This window comes from Lactuca serriola, chromosome 4 (assembly GCF_051521515.1).
Source record: "Lactuca serriola cultivar US96UC23 chromosome 4, Lser_US96UC23_V15, whole genome shotgun sequence".
NCBI lineage: Eukaryota > Viridiplantae > Streptophyta > Magnoliopsida > Asterales > Asteraceae > Lactuca > Lactuca serriola.
The window spans coordinates 244,270,376-244,283,886 of record NC_136411.1 but is presented as its reverse complement, the minus strand read 5'-3'; the positions used below and the strand labels follow the sequence as shown (position 1 = coordinate 244,283,886).

The 13,511-nt window shown below is 37.5% G+C and overlaps 1 pseudogene; it reads left to right on the top strand.

The window, feature by feature from the left end:
* The first annotated feature begins 2,955 nt into the window (after positions 1 to 2,955).
* Positions 2,956 to 12,988, top strand: LOC145099270 (threonine--tRNA ligase, mitochondrial 1-like; annotated as a pseudogene).
* The last annotated feature ends 523 nt before the right edge of the window (positions 12,989 to 13,511 follow it).

Below are 13,511 nucleotides of genomic sequence, written 5' to 3'. Positions count from 1 at the left end.
GGAACCGGTGTTGACATTGGTCCTGCTGCAACCAAACTCAGACAATGGGCCTTCTTTTGGCCCCTCTGATTGCACTAAAAACAAATCAGATCATATACCTGAGTGGTGGGGGTGGCAGCAGTACAATCCCTGCTAATATGACCAGTGTGGCTGCACCTGAAGCAACCAGAACCACCTACTCCGCACGTCCCCTCGTGCACCTTTCTGCACTTGCCACAGCAGCCATGGTAATGCTGGCCTCTCGATCTAGAATCAGATACCTTGGGCCTCTTTCCCGAACCCTCAACACTCATCACATAATCTGGCTTGCTCTTCTTCTCCATCTCCAAATCAATGTCCCTCTCCCTAGCCCTGGCTATCATGTCTTCAGATGTCTTGCAGCTAGATCGGCTAACAAACTGTCGTATATCACTCCTCAACATCTCATGGTACTGTGCCTTCTTCATCTCCTCGTTTTCCACATACTGTGGAACCAGAAGTGCCCTCTCCCTGAACATAGCGATGATCTCAGCCACCGTCTCAGTAGTCTGACGGAGATCCTGGAACTCTCGTGCCAGCTGTTGCACCTCAATTATTGGTGCAAACTTGACTCGGAACTTGGTCGAGAAATCACTCCAATTCATCGAATCAATAGCAACATCATCTCCGATAGAACACCCTACCTCCTCCCACAAATAACGTGCCCGGTCCTTCAAGAGGCAGGAAACTAGTTTGACCTTGTCCCCCTCGAGACAATGATTGGTACGGAAGGCATTAGCAACATATGCCAACCACCTGCTTCTCACAATGGGATCCCTTGCCCCATGATAATCTGGCGCTCCACATGCCTAAAACTCCCTGAAAGTCAGGGAGCGCATCCCGACCAAAGCCACGATCTCAGTGTGAAAGGTGCTCAATCACTCATCAAGAAGCTCCATAATACCCTCCTTGACCGAGCCAAAGATCGCAGGAGTTTGCTCAAGGATACTGCGTGTAACCTCATACGAGATAAACTCCCTCGTCTGGTCATCAAGCTGTCCAACTCCAGAACCTAAGCCTAAACCCTCCCCAGCATCGGAACTGCCCACTGGCCTGCCACGCAATACCACCATACTAAAGATAGACCATATAAACCATCAAATATACACATCGAGGAAATCAGAACTCTACAAGCCCACTGGCTTCATTGCGGCCCTTCTTGAATCGAGTACGGATCCTCTGCTTCCAGTAGTACGGACCCATACTACCTTCCACATCTATTCGTACTTTCCTCAAGAAGTACCTTAACTCAGCCAAGTTACTCTATAACCAACAATTTCCTCACAGATAAGGCTCCCAACACTAAATCTCATCTTAGGTTTTCTTACGGCAAACTTCACACCACTCTCCGCCATCATTTGCAGAAGGAACTCACGTTAACTTCTTTTAACTAGCTCACAAATACAGTTACATATTACAAAAACTAGATAATTCTTCGAATGAGAGTTCTCACACTACAATGGTTGGACTCAAACAAGAGTTACACTATAGAGTTAAAACCTAACCCTCTAAAATTATTTAGTTCCCATAATATGTAACTTAGCATATTCGTTTACTAATTAGCTGAAGCTAGCTAAACCTCATAAATGAGATTATCACCAAAATGATAAATTAAGATTTATTAAAAATAATAATTTAAATTTAATAAAAGAAAAAAATGAAATAAATTAGATAGTTTGTGATTAAAGTTTGTATATTAAGACAAAATATATTTATAAAGTTTGGTTACCGGTATTTTTTTTTCAGACGGGTCTGGTCTTTTAGGACCGGTCCACGATGGTCTCGAGCCGGTATTTTTTCGGTCTGGTCTTTTTTAGAGCTGGTCTTTTTTCGGTTCGGTATCGTGTTAGACCGATCTTTTTGTGCAGGTCTAACAAAAAGATACGCTATGCCCTAGCTCTTTCTTATCTCGCCCCCCACCATCATTCTTCTCACAGGCGACGCTCCAAGCCAAGCTCTAAGACCACTAGCACCATCGGTCCAGACCTCCGTCGCCATTCTCCCAGACGTCCAACAAATAAGGTTTGTAATTCTTTCTTCTCCAATCGCTGAAAAAAAAAGACATGCTATGCTGAAATTTTGCTAATTTGTGGTTCGTTTTTCTCCAATAGTTGAAAAAGTTGAAATCTTGCTGATTTGTGGTTCGTTTTTTTCCAATCACTAGAAAAAAAAATTTATGCTGAAATATTGGTTTTCTTGAAATCAATAGTATAAAGGTATTGAAAAATACTCTAAAAAATGTGTTGATTTCTTGCTAGAAAAGAAAATATGTGCTAATTTATGGAATATATGTGCTGATTTGCTATGTTCTGATTGTCCTCGGTTCTTTAGGCGATTCTCGCTTCCAAAGTTTAAAAGTACGAACCGAAGCGTAAGATCGGCCTCATACCCCATGCTCTTAGACTATCTCCAAAATCATCAAATATAATGTGAGGCGGAATAAAAAATATAAATTTTAAATATTATATAACTAATAAAAATATAATAAAGATACATAAAAAGTCATAATTAACTAAAAAACAAATTTGTAGAAATTTTAATAACATTGTAACAACTAAGTATTAAGAATGTATTAACAAAACAAATATTGAACAAAGTAATGTCAATATAAGTTAATCATGTATGATAGTCAATAAGGTTATTTAGATCAAAAAATTTATTTTTTGTTTTATTGAGGTAAAAATGTAAAAAAAAAGTTATACAAAAATATTATATTTCTCTTATTTTCCATTGTTTTTTAACAAGTACGCCCTCTCGCGGTCGCGCCCCCCGCCTCAATTAGACCGTATGAGGCGTTGCCTTAAGTTCGTTTTTCCACCGCCTCCTCACCTGAATTTTAGAACTAAGTCGCTTCATTGCCGCTGAAAAAAAAAAACCCTAAAGCCCATTTTGTTTAAAAAGCATTATTGTTGTGTTATGAAACACCACTCCGCTTCAATGTCTTTGCTAGCAAGTATGAAGAACGATACTTATCTTGAATCAGTTATCTCCAAACGTATCCAACTGTTTGAGTCGATCAGAGCTAAACAGATCAAGGAACGCCAGTCCATTGCCGGAGACCCAATCAAGTAAGTTTGGAATTCAACAAACATATTGTCGAAATATAATTGGACCGAGTGATAATGGTATCCATCTTTTTTACATTCATTCTAGGGTTACGTTGCCTCATGAGAGTGTGAAGAAGGGGAAGAAGTGGGAAACAACTCCATTCGATATAGCCAAGGAGGTATCCAAGAGCTTAGCGTCAAATGCTTTGATTTCTCAAGTGGATGGAGTGCTTTGGGACATGTCAAGGCCTTTGGAACGTGATTGTCGCCTCAAAATCTTCACATTCGATAGTGATGAGGGTCGTGACACCTTTTGGCATTCGAGTGCTCACATTCTTGGCCAGGCTTTAGAAATCACATATGGATGCAAATTGTGTATTGGCCCATGTACTACACGAAGAGAGGTATTTTTGTCTACTTCCTCATTTGATTCAGATTGTGTAGTAACATATAGAGTAAATTACACGAATGGTTCCTATGGTTCAGGGTAATTTGCCCGTTTAGTCCCTAACGTATTTTTTAACTCGGAAGGTCCATAATATTTGTTTTTGTTACGCGCTTGGTCCCTGTTTTACCTAAAAAGACTATTATTTAAATAGAGAAAAATTAAGGTAAGGTGAGGGGAGTGGGGTTGGAGGTGTGTTTATTTAAATACATTAAAAAATCAAGGGCAAAATAATATTTTTAGGTAAGATTGGGACCATGCGCGTAACAAAAACAAACAATAAGGACCTTCCGACTTAAAAAAATAAGTTAGGGACCAAACACGCAAATTACACTAAACCATAGGGACCATTCGTGTAATTTACTCTAACATATATTATATTATTGTTGTTGTGAAAGGGTTTCTACTATGATGGTTTCTATGGTGACTTTGGGCTTAAATGAGCAACACTTTGACCAAATTGTTGCTGGAGCAAAGAAAGTTGTTGGGGTATCATACATCATCTCATTCTTGTAAAACTTGATATTTTTGGGTAACAGATTTTTGATTGATTTATTTATTTATTTTCCTTAGGAAAAGCAACCTTTTCAACGAATTGAAGCTTCAAGAGACGAGGCTCTTGACATGTTTTCTATAATGAGTTTAAGGTAAACCTCACTCTATCTGACAACTGACATGCAACATTTTCAGTGGGATTTGTTATATCATGTTAAATAATTACATTATTATTATTTTTTCTTATCAGGTTGAAATTATTCAGGATCTACCTGCCGAGAAGACTATCACAGTTTACAGATTTGGTCCACTAGTTGATCTGTGTCGTGGGCCACATATACCAAATACCTCTTTTGTCAAAGAATTGCCTGCTTAAAGGTAACCCTTTTTATTTATTTATTTATTTATTTATAAAATGATATTGAATATACTTTTTTTATAAATAGTATTAGGCTTCGGCAGCTTACTAGAGGGGGAACAAAGATCGTGAAAGCTTACAAAGAGTCTATGGGATATCTTATCCTGACCAAAAACGTCTTAAGGTAATTTTCATTTTTCTTTTTTCATTTTTCACTTTTCCTTTTTTATAAGTGCTATGATATATCTTATACAGGAATACATTTATTCACATTTTTAAAAAATACGACCACAGACAGCTGGGAAAGAAACAGGAACTTTTCTTTTTTCATCGGCTCAGGTAACAATGTAACTAATCTCTAGTTTATTTATGTACACTGTAAGTAAATGTTGTTATTATTTTTCATTCCCGGAAGTTGTTTCTTCCTTCCTCATGGTACTCTAATAACTGAAAAGTTATTCACATTTTTAAAAAAAGAGTATCGTAAAAGAGGTTATTCAGAGTTAAGTTGTATATTTTTTTCAAACCAAGTGTTACATTAATGTTGTAGGATTTCACATATAACTAATTAAATAACGTAACATTTTTTTTTTCTTTTAAGGTTGGGACACCAAATATGTACAACATGCAACTATCGGAAACTTCAGGTCATGCTGCCAATTATAAAGAGAACATGTTTGTATTTGATGTAAGTCACGATATGATAATTTTTCTTAATAATTTATTTTCAATCGTTACATGGATTGATTTCAATGAATGTAGATAGACAAGCAAGAGTTTGGGCTTAAGCCAATGAATTGTCCAGGACATTGCTTGATGTTTGATCACAGAGTTCGTTCTTATAGGGGTCAGTCTTGTAAATTATTTATACAACTATATCATTTCTATGTATTTTTTAACATAAATATTTATTAAATCATTTCAATTTTAATTTTACAGAACTTCCAATTCGGTTTGCGGAGTTTGGAGTTTTGCATCGCAATGAAGCCAGTGGTGCGTTGACCGGTTTCACCCGTGTTAGAAGATTTCAACAGGTAATAACAAATAGTAATAAATAATAAATAATAGTAGAATGATTCATATGTCTAACATTTTATTTTATGTTATAATTAATATTTAATAGGATGATGCTCATATCTTCTGTAGAGAATCCCAGGTGACTGAGTGAGATTAAATTAATTAATTTTAAATTTTATGTTTTGTTGACGTGTTAATTTCTTGATTTATATATATGTAGATAAAAGATGAAGTGAAGGGTGTTTTAGAATTCATCAATTACGTGTACGACATATTTGGCTTCACCTTCGAACTCAAGTTATCCACAGTAAGTACGTGCGAATATAAATTATTAAAAGCAATGTCTACTGTTTCTTTTCTAAATGACTATTCTACCCTTACACTTACAGAGGCCAAAGAAGTATCTGGGAGATGTAGAAACATGGGAAAAAGCCGAAACTGCCCTTGCAGACGCACTGAATGAATTTGGAAAACCATGGGAGATCAACAAAGCTGATGGGGCATTCTACGGACCAAAAATCTACATATCGGTTCTGATGCCATGAGAAGAAAATTCCAGTGTGCAACACTCCAGGTTAATTTGTCATACACACTAAGGGTATTTTAGGGAATGATGTGTTGATTTGTTTGTTACATGACATGGCATGACAGCTGGACTTCCAACTACCTGAACGTTTTTGGTTAAGTCCACGTCAGACAATTGTTTGCCATGTTTCTCACAAGACCATCTTCAATTGTAGTTTAATGGGGAGTTGAATGGGGAGTTTAATCCCATTAAACTCAAAATCCCCATTGTGGGTTAATGACATGGCACTCAATAGAATGGGGAGTTCAATCCCCATTGAACTCCACACTCTCTCTCCTCTCACACACATATAAATGATGTGGCAATCCATTAAATTGTATTGGGTTTAATGGAGTGTAGAGTTTAATAGGTAAAATTATATTGTGAGTGAAATGTACATGTAGCAATCCATTGAACTCATTTGAGTTCAATGCATTGAAGATGGCCTAAGTCACAAGACTATGCTCTACAGGTATACCAAATACAATGATGATGATATCATAAATAGCATGCAATCTACTTTCTTTTTTTATTATTAATTTTTTTTCATCTTTTTTTTTTCGAGCCTACAGGTAAAGAGCCATATTTTTGAAGCTGGTTATCACGTTGATATTGATGAAACTGATCGAACAATCCAGAAAAAGGTACATTTTCTTTCATTTGTTTTAATTTATTGTTATCATTACTTTCTTTCCCTCTCACAAAATTTTATTATTTTTTTTAGAACGGCGGAATAAAATAAAACTAGCAAGAAGCTAGAAAGAGAATTACATCAAAATAGTAGCAGAACTAGGATTATGAAGCCAAGAGGACCAACTAATCTTGGCTTTACTACACCTACTAGAAATCCAAACATAAGATTTATGAATAACATCATCAAAAATCATAGATTTCTTAGGCATATCCGCTCTGAAAATCACATTGTTCCTGAAGTTCCAAATGCACCAGAAGGCAGTCAAGATAATAGCATCAAAAGCTTTGCACTGGCCAATACGCCTGATGCTAGTGTCAGCCCATTTGAGAAGAGAATCCACAGTCAACTGAGAAGGGCAGTTAACACCCCACCAAATCGCAATACGGGACCATAGAGCACAAAATTCAGAACAATCAGCAAAAATATGATCAACAGTCTCCACTCTAGAAGAACAAACAGAGCAAAGAATAGAATCCACCATGATGCCCCTATATGATAGGCGTTCTCTAGTAGGGATACTAGACAATCTAATTCTCCAAATAAGAATGTTAATCTTAATTGGAACCCAATTATTCCAATGGGTAGAAATACCTCCGTTATTAAGCGTATAGCCATCCAAGAGTCTTCGAGCCGAAGAAATAGAAAAATTGTCTGACACATCAATAACCCAACCAAGTCTATCTGGGACCGGCCTGAGATGGAATTCCTGTAAAAAACAGATAAGAGTACTCCATTGTTTCTGTTCCACTCCACCTCTAGGATCACGTCTAAGAGTATTAATACCCAAACCCAAGGACAACCTATCTGAAATAGAAGCATGTTTATGCAGATCCGGCGCATAGATTCTAGGGAAAGAGACAGACAGAGGCATATCATCTCTCCAAACATTGTGCTAGAAAGAAGTGCGAGTACCGTCGCCAACTCTAATAAGGCAAAGGGATTGAAGATCAATATCTTTCTGGCGTAACTGAGAAAACATTCGAACGACCCCTCCCCAAGAACCATGGCCAGTAATAGGGTATCTCAAGTTCCTGCAAGCACCATCCAAACCATATATAGATTTTATCACTCTAACCCACAGAAGATCAGGGCAATGATAAAACCTCCACCACTAACGAAAAATCAAAGCTCTATTAAAGGAGAAAAGATGACCAATCCCCAAACCTCCATCATCTCTGGAAGTTAAAACTCTGTCCCATCTAACCCAATGCATGCGACGCTCATCAATATCAGCACCCCAAAAAAATCTTGCCCTCAAGCTTTCAAGAACCTTCAAAACCGAAATAGGAGCAAGGAAAGCAGACATCAGGTAACTCCCTAAAGAGCCCAGGACAGACTTCACCAAAGTAAGACGACCTCCAAACGAGAGACGTTTAGCCTTCTAGTTCGAGAGTTTGGAACGAAACCTATCAATCAAGGGGGCCCAAAAGGATTTTCGAGTCATAGGCTGACCTACCGGGATACCAAGATGAGAAAAAGGGAGCATAGAAGCTGCACAACCAATCCTGTTAGCCACCACAAGAACATTGGAAAAAGAAATTCCAACACCAATCAATTTACTTTTAAGTAAGTTGATTTTAAGCCCAGAAGCTAAGTAAAAACATCTCAGGATACGAAGGAGACGATTGGCGTTCTCTGGATCCCAAGGAGTAATCAACATAACATCATCTGCATAAAGGAGATGTGAAATCTCAATTCCAGAAATAGAGACCCCTCTAAGAGCATTCCCAGCACGAGCCCTCATTAGAGCAATATGAAGACCCTCCATAGCCAAAATAAACAAAAAAGGGGATAAGGGATCACCCTGTCTCAACCCACGGTGAATTTGAAATTCACCAGTTGGGGAACCATTAACCAGCACAGAAGCCCTACCAGTCGACAAAAGCTCCTTAATCCACCGACACCACGTGGACCCAAAACCCATAATGGACAAAATTTCCAATAAGTAATCCCAAGATAAGTAGTCAAAAGCCTTCTCAAAGTCGACCTTGAAAAGCATTAAAGGGTTATTGGAAGACTTACTCCAAGCAACCAATTCATTTAGGAGAAAGGGACCATCCAGGATTTGTTTGCCTTTGATGAAAGCAGATTGCTCAAGACTAACGACGCTATGAATAACTTCTACAAGACGATTTTCCAGAAGTTTGCCAATAATTTTGTATTGGCAACCTATAAGGCTAATGGGTCTAAAATCTTTTGGAGTTTTAGGATCTCTCACTTTTGGAATAATAGTGAAAAACGAAGCATTGCACCCCTTGGGAATGATAGAATGGTGGAAAAAATGATGAACAAAAGCCTCAACATCAGTAGCAACTAGGTCCCAATATCTTTTTAAAAATCCGAAAGTAAACCCATCAGGTTCAGGTGCTTTTTTGGAACCACAGTCCCAAACAGCCTTTTTTATCTCCTCGCAGGAAAAAGGAGACTGCAAATAATCAACCTGCGTTTGGGATAGGGTAATAAAGAGAGCACCGTCTGTTACCGGTCTTCTAGAAGAGTTCTTCTTAAATAAAGACTGAAAATAATTGTGAAATCCTTCTTTAACCTTGGCCGGATTATCCACCCACACACCATCGATCAGCAAACCACAGATACCAATTTGTCTCATTTTACGATTAAGCATACCATGGAAAAATTTAGAGTTCTCATCCCCTTCAATGCCCCCATTGAATTTTAGCTTTCTGAATGAGATCAAGTTGATCAAGATGATCAAGATCAGACATCTCCTTTAATAAAGATACTCTTTGTTCTCTAAAGTAAGCAGAGCCTTCATCTTCCATGAGCCTATTATCAATAGACTCTAAAACATCTTGCAGATTTTTCCTTTTACTACCCGCCATAACACGGTGATTGGAGTTCCACTCCCTGAGATTAGATTTAAGAAGCTGAAGTTTTTTCTTAAAGATAACCCGAGGGTTAGTCAACTCCGTCTCCACCGTCATGGTAGCCCAAGTCTCCCAAACAATGTTATCAAACCCCTCCATATCGAACCAAGAATGAAATAAGCGAAAAGGAGTTGGACCGTAATCTACTCGATGCTCCAGAAGAAGAATAGGGCGGTGATCGGGAATATTCTTTTCCAAGACCATAGCTGAAAGGTGAGGAAAAGAATCCAAAAAGCCTTCCGTAACCAAAAATCTGTCAAGCTTACTGAATTTTGAACCCCATTTATCGCTCCAAGTAAATCGAGGGCCACCCAAAGGAACGTCAACAAGATCAAGAGAATTAATAAAATCATTAAAAACTCTCGCAGAAGACGTATTAAATATCGAACCTAATCTCTCAGATTCGTCTCTAACTTCATTGAAGTCCCCCATAACAATACATTCCCCAGTAGAGTTGGAGATATAATTATAAATTTCATTCCAAAGGAGTCTTTTATTACTAATCCCTTGAGGAGCATACACAACTATAAAATTCACCAGGATACCCGAACGAACCCAAACTGCTTCTATAGCAACAAATCCATCATGAATGGAAACACGATTTTGTGAAATCAAATCCACATCCCAAATGATCAGAATACCCCCAGAAGCTCCACGGGAGGGAGAAAAAGCATGCATAAAGGAAGAATTACCCCAAAAAGATCTAGCCATAACTAAGTCGATGCTCTCTAACTTAGTTTCTTGAATAGCTAAAAAATTGATTTTATGACGATTACATAGTTTTCTTATCCAACTCCTCTTATCTCTGGAGCCTGCCCCTTGGATGTTAATTGATAAACAATTCATTTTGGAACTTGCCTCTCAACGTGACCTTTTAGAATTTCTGTAACACTATCCATACAACCGTCCATATTATACCCCAACATTTCTCCCATAGCAATTGTTTTTTGTAATTCATTTAGGAATGAATTAGTTTTTCCAATGCCACCTGAAACACTTTGACTGTTCCCTGAAATCGAAACCCGCTGGTTTGAGAATCCCGGGGGATGTGATAGATCCTCTTCCGAACAGTTAATACCCGAGACTCGACCATATTCTCCAGAAAAACCCAACGGTTTACTATGTAATCGATCCTTGGAAGAACAAGCTTCAGTAAAAACAGCATTCGTGCCCCTTACTTTCAAATTTTCTACAGATTCTTTCTGAGGATGATTAGAGAAAAAATGAGTTGAGGTTGTCGAGGTGGCGTCTGGAGCATCAGCTGGAGCAGCTATCGCATTTTTTACAGCAACTGTTGCTGTTATCGCAGTCTTGGCAGCACCATGGGCTGATGTCGCAAACTTGATAGCATCAGAAGGAGGTTGTGTTGCTGCCTGCATGTCTTCAGCCAGAGTAGAGTGTGGAGGTGAGTCGTGACTACTGGGATTCTGGTGACCAGCATGTACTAAACCTGGGCCAGCATCAGGAAGAGATTCCTGTGGTGATGGGTCTTCATTGGATGGGAAAAAATTCCGGTTTTTCCCCTGGAGTGTATTTTTTTGAATCTTGGATGTTTTGTTAATTTCCTCATCTTTATCCATTTTTTTCATAACATCATAAATGCCAAAAGGATCAAATGAGGCCTCTTCCTTATCAATTAACGAATCGTTGCTATTGCTACCTTCTTCATCTTGTTCAAATCTATGAGTCGCGTCAATACTATCATTGTCAATGTTGTTGAATTCACACACGAATGTAGGATTCCAACCGGGAGCTTCTTTGATATGAATGTGGAATATTTCACCATCAATGCTAACTTTGATAACTTCAGAAATTATGCCAAGAAACGAGGTGATAATACAAACACGTGACTTGTAGACATCTTCACCTATGTTGTCATCAAGATGAGCAACTGAGCCATATTTTGCTAAAATAAGTCTAAAAGAATTTTTGCTCCAAGCACGAAGAGGAAGACCTTCGACATCAACCCACACAATACGATCAGATGGTATAAAATTTTTATCCCATTTTCTTTTTTTAGTGATCCAATGATTAACTGCATCGCTTGTCAAAAAGCTTTTACAAGCATCTTTGGATTTGAATTCAAACATCACCCACAAGCCACCCACATATCTAATAATAAAGTCATCAAAACCTTCATCATGGCATAACATTCCCAGGTTGGGAAGAGTATTAAAGTCACGGGCCTTGGCTAGACATGCAAGATTTGTATTATCAATAACAAAATTCCCAGATTCAAGAATAATGGTTGTTTCATCTTTTTCAGAAGAGGAAATGTCACTGTTACCTCCTCTAACTACATTTGCATATGAAACATGTAATTTCTCCCGATTCTTCACCTCCTTAGGTGGTTCCATATAGGGGCCGGTAGCTTTCTTTTGAATACGGGGAACGGAGGCAAACAATTTGTGATACCCAAACCATACTTCACAAAGGTTCTTAATCATATAATCAACATTAATATTGCCCAGAAATCTAACAAAACCAAAGCGCTTCCTCATTCGTTACAACTTTTTGGAGATAAAAACATCGCAAACTTTTCCTAACCGAGAACATGCACGCCAAATATCAGAATGTATAATGTAATCTGGGAAATTTGTGATATAGAACGAGTGTGAATCAGACCTGGAAGATGCATGGACTATGTCGATGGAGGCTTTGTGAATGTGATGCTTATTCTTCTTCCAACCCTCACCAAACGAGACCATTGTGTCGATCAGGTTTCAGAAGATTCTGCACCAGTAGCCGAACAAATCCACAAGAAAATAGGAGAACTGAATAACCAACTGATGAAAGACGATTAGAAGGTAATTGGGACCCAGGCCCTGCCGGCGTTTGAACCCGCCGGAGAATAAGGGCTGAGCCGGAAGAATGTGCCGCCGATCACAGGGAAGACTCCGAAATCGCCGGAAGGGTTTTACATTCAAACTAAATTTGATTTTCTGAGAACCCACAAAATTTTATTATTATTATGAAAAAAAAGAAAGTTGAAAATTGATTATATATAATAGTCTTTCTAGTTCTACGAGGACCAAATCTGCAATGAAAGTAGACAGAGGTTGGAAAATCTAAGCATAGTTTTTAGTAGTTTGTTATAGCTAGCATCAGACTTTTATTTATAGCAATATCATCGAAATATTATCATATTATAATTTTTTTTAATAAAAATAATGTAAAGTATGATGCCATAATTGTTTTGTGAAGGTTCGAGATGCTCAGTTGGCACACTACAACTACATATTGGTTGTTGGAGAAGAGGAAGTTAACACCGGAAAGGTACTTACTCATCTTCATCTTTTGATATAACACGAGGGTAAAGATGTAATTTGGATTGTACCACGTGGTTTAAATGATATGTGTATTTACAGGTAAGTGTTCGAGTGAGAGACAAGCAACAACATTCTGTGAAGACTATTCCTGATCTTCTTCAACATTTTAAGGATGAGGTTGAAGCTTTTCATTAATACAAGTTGAATGCTGGTTTTTGCACAAAATCATACAATTTGTGACATTTCATGTAAATACATGATTTTTGTTAAAAATATTTGACTTTTAGGATGTAAATACTTGATTTTTGTTAAAAATATGTGTTTAGTACAGTTATATAAAACATTATGAAAAATTGTCGAAATAAATAAAGGATAGCTTTTCATTAATATAAGTTGAATGCTGGTTTTTGTAAAAAAAATCATACAATTTGTGACATTTCATGTGCATTATATATAATAAAATGCTAATATATGACTTGTAGGACATATGTTATGTTTAAAGGGGATATGTATGTTCTTTATGAGATTGTATGAAAAATGATAAGTTTTAAATATTCATATACGTTACAAACATGCAAATGCCATTAAACATATATTAGATGTTTAAACATATATTTTTAATATTTGGACATGTCCATGTTTAAACTTTAAATTTTGGAGCTTCTATATAGACATCTTTATCTTAACCACCATGTTCCAATCATAAAAGTATGAACTT